At 38.9% G+C, this 11,562-nt stretch overlaps 1 pseudogene; it reads right to left on the bottom strand.

Moving 5' to 3' along the window:
* LOC105819090 overlaps positions 1-10,050 on the bottom strand; it is a 13,972-nt pseudogene extending 3,922 nt beyond the window's left edge.
* Positions 10,051-11,562: the final 1,512 nt, after the last annotated feature.

Genomic DNA, 11,562 nt, shown 5'->3' with positions numbered 1-11,562 from the left:
AGACTAGGTAAAATGATGTTAAATAATTATATCCAGGAATACATTAAAACTATGTGATACATTGGAAAGAGTAAGAGATGTTAGATTAGATCAGTAAGTCAGTTTCCATTCTACCTGAGTTTTGATATGCTGGTTAGGAAAGAAGTCTCATTCAAATCTCTGAGTGATCTTATCCTCTGCCATGTTTTCTACTCTACCTATATGATGATGAATCCTACATCTATATTTAGGGCAGACTTCTCTTTGTGAGCTCTGAGCCCATTTGTCCTACTGATTATGTGACATTCCCACCTACATATATTCTTCCTGAACCTTCACTTATTTCAATGCTCTAAATCTTAGTGAATGGCAAAGCTGGAAACCTTAGAGTCATCTATGACTCTTCCCTCACCAACCACATCCAGTTGTTTAAAAATTAGTTGATTGTACCTCCTAAGTCACTTTGTTCTCTTTCTGCCTCTCCTTTTCCACTTCCAGTGGCTTAGTTTTTGCTCTCATTGTTACTTCACCTGCCTATGGGAGATGCCTCCTCCCTGGGCTACATGTTTTCTCTTCTCTGCTGCTGTCAGAATGCCCTTTTTGAAATACAGATGAGACTATGTCATCTCTAGCTTTTGAAAAACTTTTGGTGATTCCCAGTAGCTTAAAACCGAAGATTATCGCATGGTATACAAAGCCTTTTATGAGCTGGTCTTTCTTTGATATACCATCATTGTTTCCTTCCATTTCTTCTTAGTACTCAATGCCTGAGCAATAACAAATTGCCTACAATTCCCTGTGTCTATTTAGCATTTGCTCAAATGTCACTTCCTCAGTGAGGCCTTCCCTGACAACTATAACTGTCATTGTAAACCTTTGCTCAGCTCTGTCTATGCCCCTTTCCTAATTTATCTTTCTTTGTAGTCCTTATTAACAATGGACATACTCTTTATTTAGCTTAATTAATTATTCATTGTCTACATCTAGTTGATTAATTGTAGGCATCATAACTACAGAAATTTCTCATCTGCTTTGGTAACTGGCATATCATCAGTTCCTAGAACACTACTTGGCAATGGTAGGCACTAGATAAATACTTGTTTAAAAAAATTAATCAATCTCCATGTGCTATTCTCTCTCCTTTGGCTCAATTTTTATTCCCAGTTCAAACCCCAGTTTTTGCCTCTCCTGGAAGACTTCTGTAACCATCCTCCCCATTGCATTCTTCAGGCTCTTGTCCAAGGTGCTAATGAAGGGGAGTGGAGCAGGAGGAGGAGCCTCAGTCTTGTAATGTTTTTAACTGGGAATCAGTTGTCTTGCTACCGGCCCAGTCTAGGAACATAGCGTGCTCTGTAAGTTGAAATCTTCCTCTTACTCTCACAAGGTCACTTGAGTGTTTCAACTAAAGATACATATTTTGCCCTTAGCTTCATGCACTGGCATAAAAATCCTTCCCCAGAAGTTCAGATGGATGACTTGGCCATCACAGGTATTCTCCAAATTGTTCCTACCAATCTCCCCACTCAGATTGTAACCCAGCCTGGGTTTATTAGGCCTCTTTGAACATGGTCATTAACACCATGCAATTCTTCCCTCTCAGAGTTAATCGAAAGCTGTCATGTACCCCAATTGCTGTCTTGTCTATATGCTTGAAAGAGGAGATACACTTCGATCTATGTGGCTAACTTGTCAATTGACTAATACAGCCCGCTGCCTCCTATTGAGGCATTCACAGAAGTGGGAAAAATAAATAAAAGTACAGAATTTTAGTTCTATAATAATCATTATTATGGTGGTATGACTAAATTGGCTTACTTACTCCTAGGCAGTGTGCAGTAGTGGGAAAGGGATGCCTCGGAAAGATATATAGGCCTGGATTGGAGTTCTCGTTAACTGTGCGACTTTGGACAGATTATATAACCTCTCTTAACCTCCTTTCCTTCACCTATTAAAATCAAGATATTAATAAAATACATACCTTATGTGACTTGCAAGCATTACATGAGAATATATATGTGTATTTATATTACATGAGATTTCGTATGTATATTATTATTTACACATTTGACATGCATTTATTAAGCAAGTATTATTTGTCAGGCAGTGCTAAAGGATTTGTAGAGTCAGGTCTTAAATGATTTATACTCTAACAAAAAAGACAGAAAAATAAAAAATAAAATAGAAATAAAAATAGGCCAAGCAAGTTGCCAGAGTGCCTCTCACCCCAGGGAAAGTTTCCCGCAGGGTCACTGGCGGGAGTTGGTGTGGGGTCTGGCTGCCACTGCTGAAAGAGTGTATCCTGAAACCACCATCAGAAGGAGACCTGGAGAGAAGTTTGGCACCCATGGCCTCAAAGGGAAAGATACCTGTTGAAAGAGAGTGGTTTTAGGTTTATAAAAAAATTTTATTCAAAAGCACAGAGGAAGATGGTAGTCTAGAAGCAGCCCATGAGCGTGCTGCTCTCAAGGAAAGCAGTGTAAATTGCAGGCAGATGATTATCTATGAATAGCTCTTCTTGAAAGGAACCCTGTGAAATCGCAGAGAAGAGACATGGGACACTGGTAGTGAAGGAGAAGGTGATGGGGTGATACATTTGACAAGATTGAAGGTAACCGTGGGGAGTCTTCTACACATGGGGCAGAATGGGAGAATAGAGAGCTGGGGCGCCGTGCTCACCCCACAGGCACTGTGGCTGAACTGTGCGAGAGCTCTCTCCACCACCACAGGCCTCTGCCTGGACAGGCGGGGGACCTGCCTGGAGTGTGTGCGGAGTCGTTGCACCAGGCCACAGGCACAGTGGGGACTGGGAGGCAGCTGAACCTGGGTTTCTGCAGCTGAAGCCATCCTGTACTTTTGGGTGCACAGCACCACCTTGACACAGGACTCAGCTTTGCTGCGGTGGCCTTCACATTGCCCCCACCAGGCTGGGGAGGGAGCGGACTAAGGTACACAACAGGATCTGAGCACGGAAGTTGACGGGGGCACTGCAGGCTCAAACTTGGGAAGCTTTGGGCGACTGCTTCAGCGGGTCCTGGGGCGAGGGGCGGGGAGAACTCTGCAGTACCTGGGGTGCTGGGCCCGACTGCACCTGCGTGACCTGGCATCTGTGTGGTCCCCAATACTGCAGAACAGCCTGCTGCCTGTTCAGCCCTGACTCCGCCCTCCAGGTTGGATCAGCCTGCCACCCGCAGGGTCCTGCTTCTGGCTCCCAGGCCCTGCTCATTAGCCCTAATCCTGGCTCCACCTCAGTCCGGGCTGGGCTCTAAGGCTCTCACGCTGGAGCCCAGGGCTCTGCCCCTGTGCACCAGAGCTCCCGCCAGGCCTAGGACACTGCCCCCGAGATTCCAGCACTGTACCTAGATCCCAAGAACCCACCTCCGATCCTCCACCACTGCCTAACAGCTGGCAGAACTGCTCCAAGGTCCATTACCCCACCAGGTACCTCCCAACTTTGAGCCGCCAATACGCCACGACCTGGTTAGAGTAAACGCCCACAGCCCGGGAACCCATGGGCACTCTCTAGATAGCCTCAATCAGCTGGCACTGTCATCTCTGCGGGGAGACCCCAGGTAGAGCAATCCCCACAAAGGCCAGCAGCAGTGGAGAGGGGAGGCATCACATTACCAGACATCAAACTGTACTAAAGTACTATAGTAATCAAAGTAGCATGGTATTGGTACGAAAACACATAGACCAATGGAACAGAACAGAGAACCCAAATATAAAACTATCCACCTACAGCCAACTATCTTTGACAAAGCAGACAACAACATACACTGGGGAAAAGAAGCCCTGGTCAATAAATGGTGCTGTGAAAACTGGATAGCCACACACAGAAGAATGAAACAGGACCCCTATGTTTCACCACTCACAAAAATTAATTCAAGATGGATAAAAGACTTAAATGTGAGGCATGAAATCATAAAGATTCTAGAACATAATGTAGGAAAAACTCTTCTAGATATTGGCTTGGGCAAAGAATTTATGACTACAACAGCAATGGCAATTACAGGAACAAGAAAAATAGACAACCTACAGAATGGGAGAAAATATTCACAATCAGCACAGACAATAAAGGCTAATATCCAGAATCTACAAAGAACTCAAATCGGCAAGAAAAAAAGCCCCATTAAAAAGTGAACAAAAGATGTGAACAAAGGTTTTTCAATAGAAGATAGACAAACTACCAAGAAACATATGAAAAAATATTCAACAGCATTAATCATCAGGGAAATGTAAATTAAAACCACAGTGAGATATCACTTTATTATCCCTGTTAGAATGGCTTTTATTAAAAAGTCCACAAACAATAGATGCTGGTGTGGATGCAGAGAGAAAGGAACACTTACACACATCCTGGTGGGACTGCAAATTAGTACAACACTTATGGGAAAGAAAATGCAGATTTCCCAAAGAACTAAAAGTAGACCTACTATTCGATCCAGCAATCACACTACTGGGTATCTACCCAAAGGAAAAGAAGTCATTTTATCCAAAAGACATCTGCATTCAAATGTTTATTGCAGCAGAATTCACAATTACAAGGATTTGGAATCTACCCAAGTGCCCATCAATTCATATGTGGATTAACAAATGTGGTGTATATACACCATGGAGTACTACTTAGCCATGAAAAAAGGATAAATTAATTCCTTTTGCAGCAATTTAGAAGGAATTGGAGACCATTATGCTTAGCAATGTATCTCAAGAATGGAATAACAAACACCACATGTACTCATTATTAAATTGGAACTAACTGATGGGCACACAAGTGCACAGAGGGAAGCAAAAGTCATTGAAAATTAAGCAGGAGGGAGGGAAGGAGGACAGTAGAGGCAAAAACCAAACTAATGGATGCAATGAACACTATTTGAGTGATGGGCACATTTATAGCTCTGACTTAAACCATGTAACAAAAACATTTGTACCCCCTTAATATTTTGAAATTAAAAAAAGTATATGGGAGGACATGAAGAGGTTGTAGGCAAATACTATGGCATTTTATATAATGAACTTGAGTATCCTTGGATTTTGGTATTCACAAGGGGTCCTGGAACAAATTCCCTGCATATGCCAAAGGACAACTATACCATAATTTAAATATTGGTGGGCTATTATATCGTTTATAGTTTTTCACCAATAAAACCACTATTACAAATATTATGAAAAAACATAAATAATAGAAATAAAATCTAATATTTAGAGATGGTTTATTATATACCCAGTATTATTTTAAGCACAATATGTGTACTAATACATCTCATCTTTAGGATAATCCTTTGAAATAAGTGCTGTTACTATAATTACACTACGGCTAATGAAGACATTGAATTACTGGTATGATAACTAATTTGCTACAGGTCACATACCTAATAAATAGTGGAGCCTGGGTTTGAATTTAGGGACTAGTAGATTTGGGGGTGTGAATATTAAAGGAGCTGAATATTATACCTCATTATGATGACTAGCCAGTCTCTTGTGCCTCCTTTCGTTATCCTATTGAGCAAGTTTTCTATTTCTCTGCGCTTAGCATTGCATTATTTACATATAAAGTGAGGAACTTTGTTGTAAAAGCACGGTATTAATTTCTCTTTATTCTCCGTGGTTGTTTGACAAGATGGAGGAGTCTAGGCCTTCAAATGACTGCCAAGAATGCAGTTGTGTGTTGGACAGTGAGTCAAATGAGTGTGTGTGTGTATGTGTGTGTAGGCACTTAACAGCAGACAAGAGTGTTTATCATGACATTCAAGTAAACTATTGGACTTATAAATCACAGAAAGAAACTAATGATTTTATACCATTACAAAGTATAGTTCTTGCAGGAAACCTAATCAATTGCATTGGATAAAATTCCCTGCAATGACATGACCTGGATCCATCTAGTCATTGAACGTCTTTGTCAGTACAATTGCTTTCTTTGAGAGTATGCGTGCAGAGAATCAGCTTCATTCTCTTAAATGAATACCTCAACCAAATGCCAGAATTGGGCTAAGAGTGGGGACAATGGGATTTAAATTTTTCTCTTTCTAGATGACAAGTGAAATTTCACAGTCATATCTACTTTAGCTTTATAGATTGCTGTCCTTAAAGAAACTCGTCATTTCCCGAAAAGGACTGGTGAGTCAATAGAAATTGCTCAGAGCAACTGCTTCATCTTATTCCCTAAGGGGACAGTAACTAACAATGAGTCAGACACTGTACCTGTCTTTGCATAACTGGTACAGCATGTAGTTTAGCAGTTTATATTCTATTTATCTGCACATTGCTCAGCAAAGCTTAGCATTTAAAAAAGAATGTAACATTAAGTCAGCAAGATCACTTATAAAAGTAGACCTAAAGAAAGTGTCTGAATTCCATTTGAATTTCCACCTGAGCTTCTGAAATGCTGATCCACTGGCAGCTACTTACATGAACACTTGAAATTGTTCTTTGACACCATCTTGGACTAAAATAAACCTTTCTTTGGGTTTTGCAAACTCCATGGGAAACTACAAAATGTAAGGAAGGTGCCAGACGCAAAGATCAGCAAGGCTATAAAAGGACCAACAGCCCAATGTTCCAAACATTTCCTCTCTGGTTTGAAATTTTGCACAGAGCTTGAAAGATGAAAATGAGAACAGCAATGAGCAAAGGCTGAACAGAGAAAATACCTGAGACTTTTAAAATAAAAAAGAAATGTGAATTTTGCCATTTGTTCTCACGTCTTTACTGTCTTCCTCCAGATCCCCTTTACCTAAACAATACTCTGTTATCACGCAGTTCTTAAGTGAATGACATTGGCATTGAAGCATTTTTAAAAAAAATACTCTATCTTAAGGTAGTCAGAAAAAATGAAAGAAAATTTTAGAAAACACTTAATAGTATAGAATGGAAACACTTTGGTTGTTAATATTTTGGTCAGATATTTATATCAGTTTATTTTCTCCAAATCAGTAATTCCTCTCCATGTACATTCATGGACATGTTTTTCATGTATTTCTTTTTAATGTTCTTGATGTGAAACAAATTTAAGCTTATCCAAGATGCAATTTTCTATGATACAGGCTAAATATATTAGAATACTTGTTATGAGAATTTGAAATAATTGTTTTATTAGTGAAAAGGAATATTTTTAAAAGTGCGTAGTCTTTTAACAAAATTCCAAATATTACGTGGAAAAAACCAAGCTAGAAAAATTTATCTCATATTCTTAAGTAGCAGAAGCAAATAGTTTTTTGGGTTTTACTTACTTTTAGGGAATAGGGCTTTACTCCAATCCATGAAAATTAATTGTAATTTGTTGATTTATTCAAGGTAATCCCTCAGTTTTTCCTTAGTGATTGGTTTAGTGGTGGGTAAGTGACCCAGTTCTGGCCAATGAAATGTAAAGAGAGGACTGCTGGAAGTAGGTGGTCTTCTGGAAAGGGTTTGATTCCTGGTAACTAGGGCAAATATTGCTTTCTTCTTAACACACTTCTTCCAGCCTTAAGCAAGCTCTTAATGTTGGAAGATGTGGTGGCCATCTTTTGACCACAATGCAACAAGCCTGAGGTTAAAAATTTAACAGGTAAAGATGATGAACTGAAAGTACAACTGTCTGTGGCCTTGATGGCATTTATGAGCAGCTGACCATACAAGCAACTGCTTACTTCTGTGTTTCTTATCTATTAGATTAAGTCAATGTTAGTTTATTTTCCTATTTTTTGAGGCTGAGAATATCCCTAGTGCAAAAAGCTTCCATTGATTCCACTATATTTTATTTTTAAGTAACATGCAATAAAATTAACTATTTTTGTTGTACAGTTCTATAAATTTTAATAGCTCTATAGATTCATGTAAATACCGCCACAATCAGGATATAGAACAGCTGCACCACCCTCCAAAATCTCTGCCCTGCCATGCCTTTGTAGTGTCACCCTCCCCTGCTTCTAAACCCTGGCATTCACTGATCTGCTCTGTCACTATAGAATTGTATTTTTGAGAATGTCATAAAAATGAAATTGTACAATATTAGGTTTGTTCCAGGTGGGAACCCGAAAAGTATGTATAGGATAGAACACGGTTAATGGAAAACTTAGGCTTGTGAAATAATAGCTGTAGGAGTCTGGAGAGTTCCCAGGTTGTAAAACAGACACCTGCGCCAGCATTCCTATCCCCTCCGATAAGGACGAAGCTACCCCGCCCCTACCGCGCCTTTTATCTCTGCAGGATGAGACCTAGGCAACGATCCCAGAAATCAGTTGTTTAAAAAATTTTTATTACAGCGACTGTTCTGGCCCAGGTACTCACTGCCCCCAGAGAACCCCTCTATGAAACGCAAAGCTTTCCCCTCCCTTGGGATGGACTTTCTTTTGGCCTCCACCCATTTGCACCCAGATGCTCAAAATAAACAGCATTTTGCTACGCATGAGGCTTCCTGTGTCTCCCTCTTGGCTAGGAATCTAAAATACAATATGTAACCTTTTGAAACTGGCTTATTTCACTCACCATAATGATTCTGAGATTCATTCAAGTTGTTGCAGGTATTTAGTTTGTTCCTTTGCTCTGTTGAGTCCATTGTGTAAATGTACCACTGTTCGTTTAATCATTAACCAACTAAAGGACATTGGGTTGTTTCTAATTTTAGAGAATTATGAGTAAAGATGCTAAAAAGATTTGTGTAAAGGTTTCTGTGTAAACGTGTTTTCACCAATCTACGGTAAATACTCAGGAGTGGGAGTGCTGAGTCATACGGTAAATATATATTTTACTTTGTGAGAAACTACCAACTGTTTTCCAGAGTGCCTGTTTCGTTTTGCATTCCTACCAGCAATGAATGAGCACTCCAGTGGTTCCACATCCAAAACGTTTGATATTGTCAGAATTTTTAAATTTTAAATAATTTTAATGTATAATAATCACCATATATCTCTTCATTTATTTATGTTATCTTTAATTACTCATCAATATTTTTCAGTTTTCCGATGATCGTGGTCACAATATCAATTCTCTTATTAAAGCTTTTTGAGTACCATTTGGATCTTCCCCACTTCTGTGCCACCCAGTGGCCAGTGGAGATTTGAGCAGCGATATCCATCTTAGTTTAGTTTTCTGTCTGTGGTATACTGTTTAGGGTTAAAACTACATATATAGAGCTCGATGGTGAACTCAACACTTTATAAACTAATTTATAGGGTCGCTTTCCTAAGCTTCTCCCTCTTTGCAATCTCACTGGAACTTTCCGATTCACTGGGAATCCTCTGGCTGAAAGCATGGGATTTTCTTTAGCCAGTCTTGACACTCATTTCCTTCGTATGTACTCATGTCTGGAGCTAAGCAATAGGAAAATAGAGTCACACAAAAGCAATAGCGTATACCCCTTATTTGTGGGCCACAGTTCCTCTTATCGGGATTTTTCTCTTTCCCCAGAGTGTTAAGCATCTGTGGGCCATCCTGGGCTGGGGCAAGAGACAGCAATGAAAAGACAAAAGGCAGATTTCCTCTTCTCTCTATGAGCATTATGAAACCCCTTTTCTAATTCTCAAGCCAGAGATGAAGACTTCTCTTGAGCTTCCTGTGTTCCTTCTGATGCCTCCTTGCAGATGTGAGACTTTTCTGAAACCAGGTTGGGGAATACTGGAGAGAAATAAAAATGATAAACTCACCACCCTTTCAGAGTACTTACAATTCTGGTCTTCCACAATACATATGTTACAACTTTCAGAGTCCTTGAATAGCTGCTCCATGCATTATGTCCAAGATTTACAGGTACAGTCAGTGGGAAAGGCAAGATGGAGGGTGCTTTCAGCATTGTACCTGGAAATGAACAATAATATATTTTAATAATAGCTCCAACATCTGGTTATTTACCATGTATGTGGTACTGTGGTAAGTGCTTTTCTTGCCTTATACTTTTTTTCTTTACTGATGAGCAGTGTATAATCGAGTGCTATTATTTGAAATAAAAAAATTGGAACTCAGAGAATTTAAACAACACCTCTAAGATTGCACAGCTGAAAAACAATGTGCTAACAGAACCTAAACCTGTGTTATCTGACTCTAGCATTTAGTTTCTTGGTCATTCAATGCTAACCTACCTTCCAAGGGACTCATGGTGTCCAGGAAAACAATAAAGCCAAATATTACTAACGTTGAAGTGCAATAAGCTTTTTGCTAAATAGTATAGTTCTAGCAAATTAAATATACTGGGCTAATAAGGAATTTTAATGTTGTTGAAATAATTTAAAAATATTAGAGTGCTTCCTTGTATAAGTTGTCATAAAAATTATCATTATACTCTCTCTGTAAAATATGTCAGTCAATGCTACTTATAAAACCAGCTTTTGCTATATTTTTTTGTACCTTCTCCAACTTACTTTAAGTTTCTTATAGTAATTTATTTTCGTGACATTTTCAGGGAGTATGTCATGTGGTGGCCATCACATCAATAAGTAAAACTATAAAGATGACTAATGTATGTTGTAATACAATTTGACACACCCTCTGAAAATGACTTTGAAGGTTCTGGTAAGCTGAATGGATGTATAGTCATTCAGGTTTGTTCAGCCACTAATCTCTTCAACGAAATATAACTGGAGGGCATTACCTTTGTCAAAATATACCTTCATCAAGAAGCTATTAGCTAGAAGAAAGGAAAACTTGCCCTTCCATATAGGCACAATCTCTCTGTCTACCTCTCTCTCTCTTTCCCTTTTTCTCTCTCTCTTTGTCTTTCCACATGTACACACACTAGCAAAATATTATTGTGATAAATAGTGCAGATGTTGTTGTCAGACAACCTAGGTTTGAATCCCACTTAGTCACCTACTGTCTTGGACAAGATATTTATTTCACTGAAAATTAGTTCTCTTGCTACAAAACAAGTATGATGATACTATTACCTTTCTCATAGTGTTGAGTATTCAGTGATATTGTACATGTAAAACACTTGGCCTCATGCTGGGATATTGTGTAATCATTAACAAGTTTATTATTTATCTATTTATTTTGGTTATATACATGTGCATTTTGCCCTGAAATTATGATGCTGTATAGATATGTATTTTTACCATCATCACAGTAGCATATTAGTTCTAGGAAGGCAAATAATTATACTTATATCTATGAGGTATGATTACAATTGAATGAAAAATAAAACTTTGTCATTTGGGGGGGTTGTCAGATTAAAATTCATTATTTCCTTCTTGATTATCTCAGTCTGAGGTTAATAAAGTAACCTGGTGTTCATATGTAGTGACCTTGCAAAGTAATTTGTCTTGTAGCATCAAACAACAGTCATTCATTGTTTGGAATGACTCATTAACTTTATTTGACAGATATGAAGATGGTATGAGAATTAAGGTGCAGCCTACAGATTTCCTGTCTCAGCTGACCTAACCAATGACATCATTCTACTTTCTCCTGTTCAATCACATTTGTCCTGCATCTCTGACCTACTCATGCCAGCTCCAGAATATACTTTTCCAAATGACCTGAATCATGACTAATAACATTTGTGTCTGAGGTTTCCTTCTGTCCTGCATGATAAGTAGGGGCTGAGGCTGATTAATATTTTACCATCTGTGTTTGAAATTTCTTGGTGAAATAATCAACTATTCATAATTC

Source organism: Propithecus coquereli, unplaced genomic scaffold (assembly GCF_000956105.1).
Source record: "Propithecus coquereli isolate 6110/MARCELLA unplaced genomic scaffold, Pcoq_1.0 Scaffold47, whole genome shotgun sequence".
Classification (NCBI taxonomy): Eukaryota; Metazoa; Chordata; class Mammalia; order Primates; family Indriidae; genus Propithecus; species Propithecus coquereli.
This window is presented reverse-complemented; position numbering and strand designations above follow the sequence as displayed.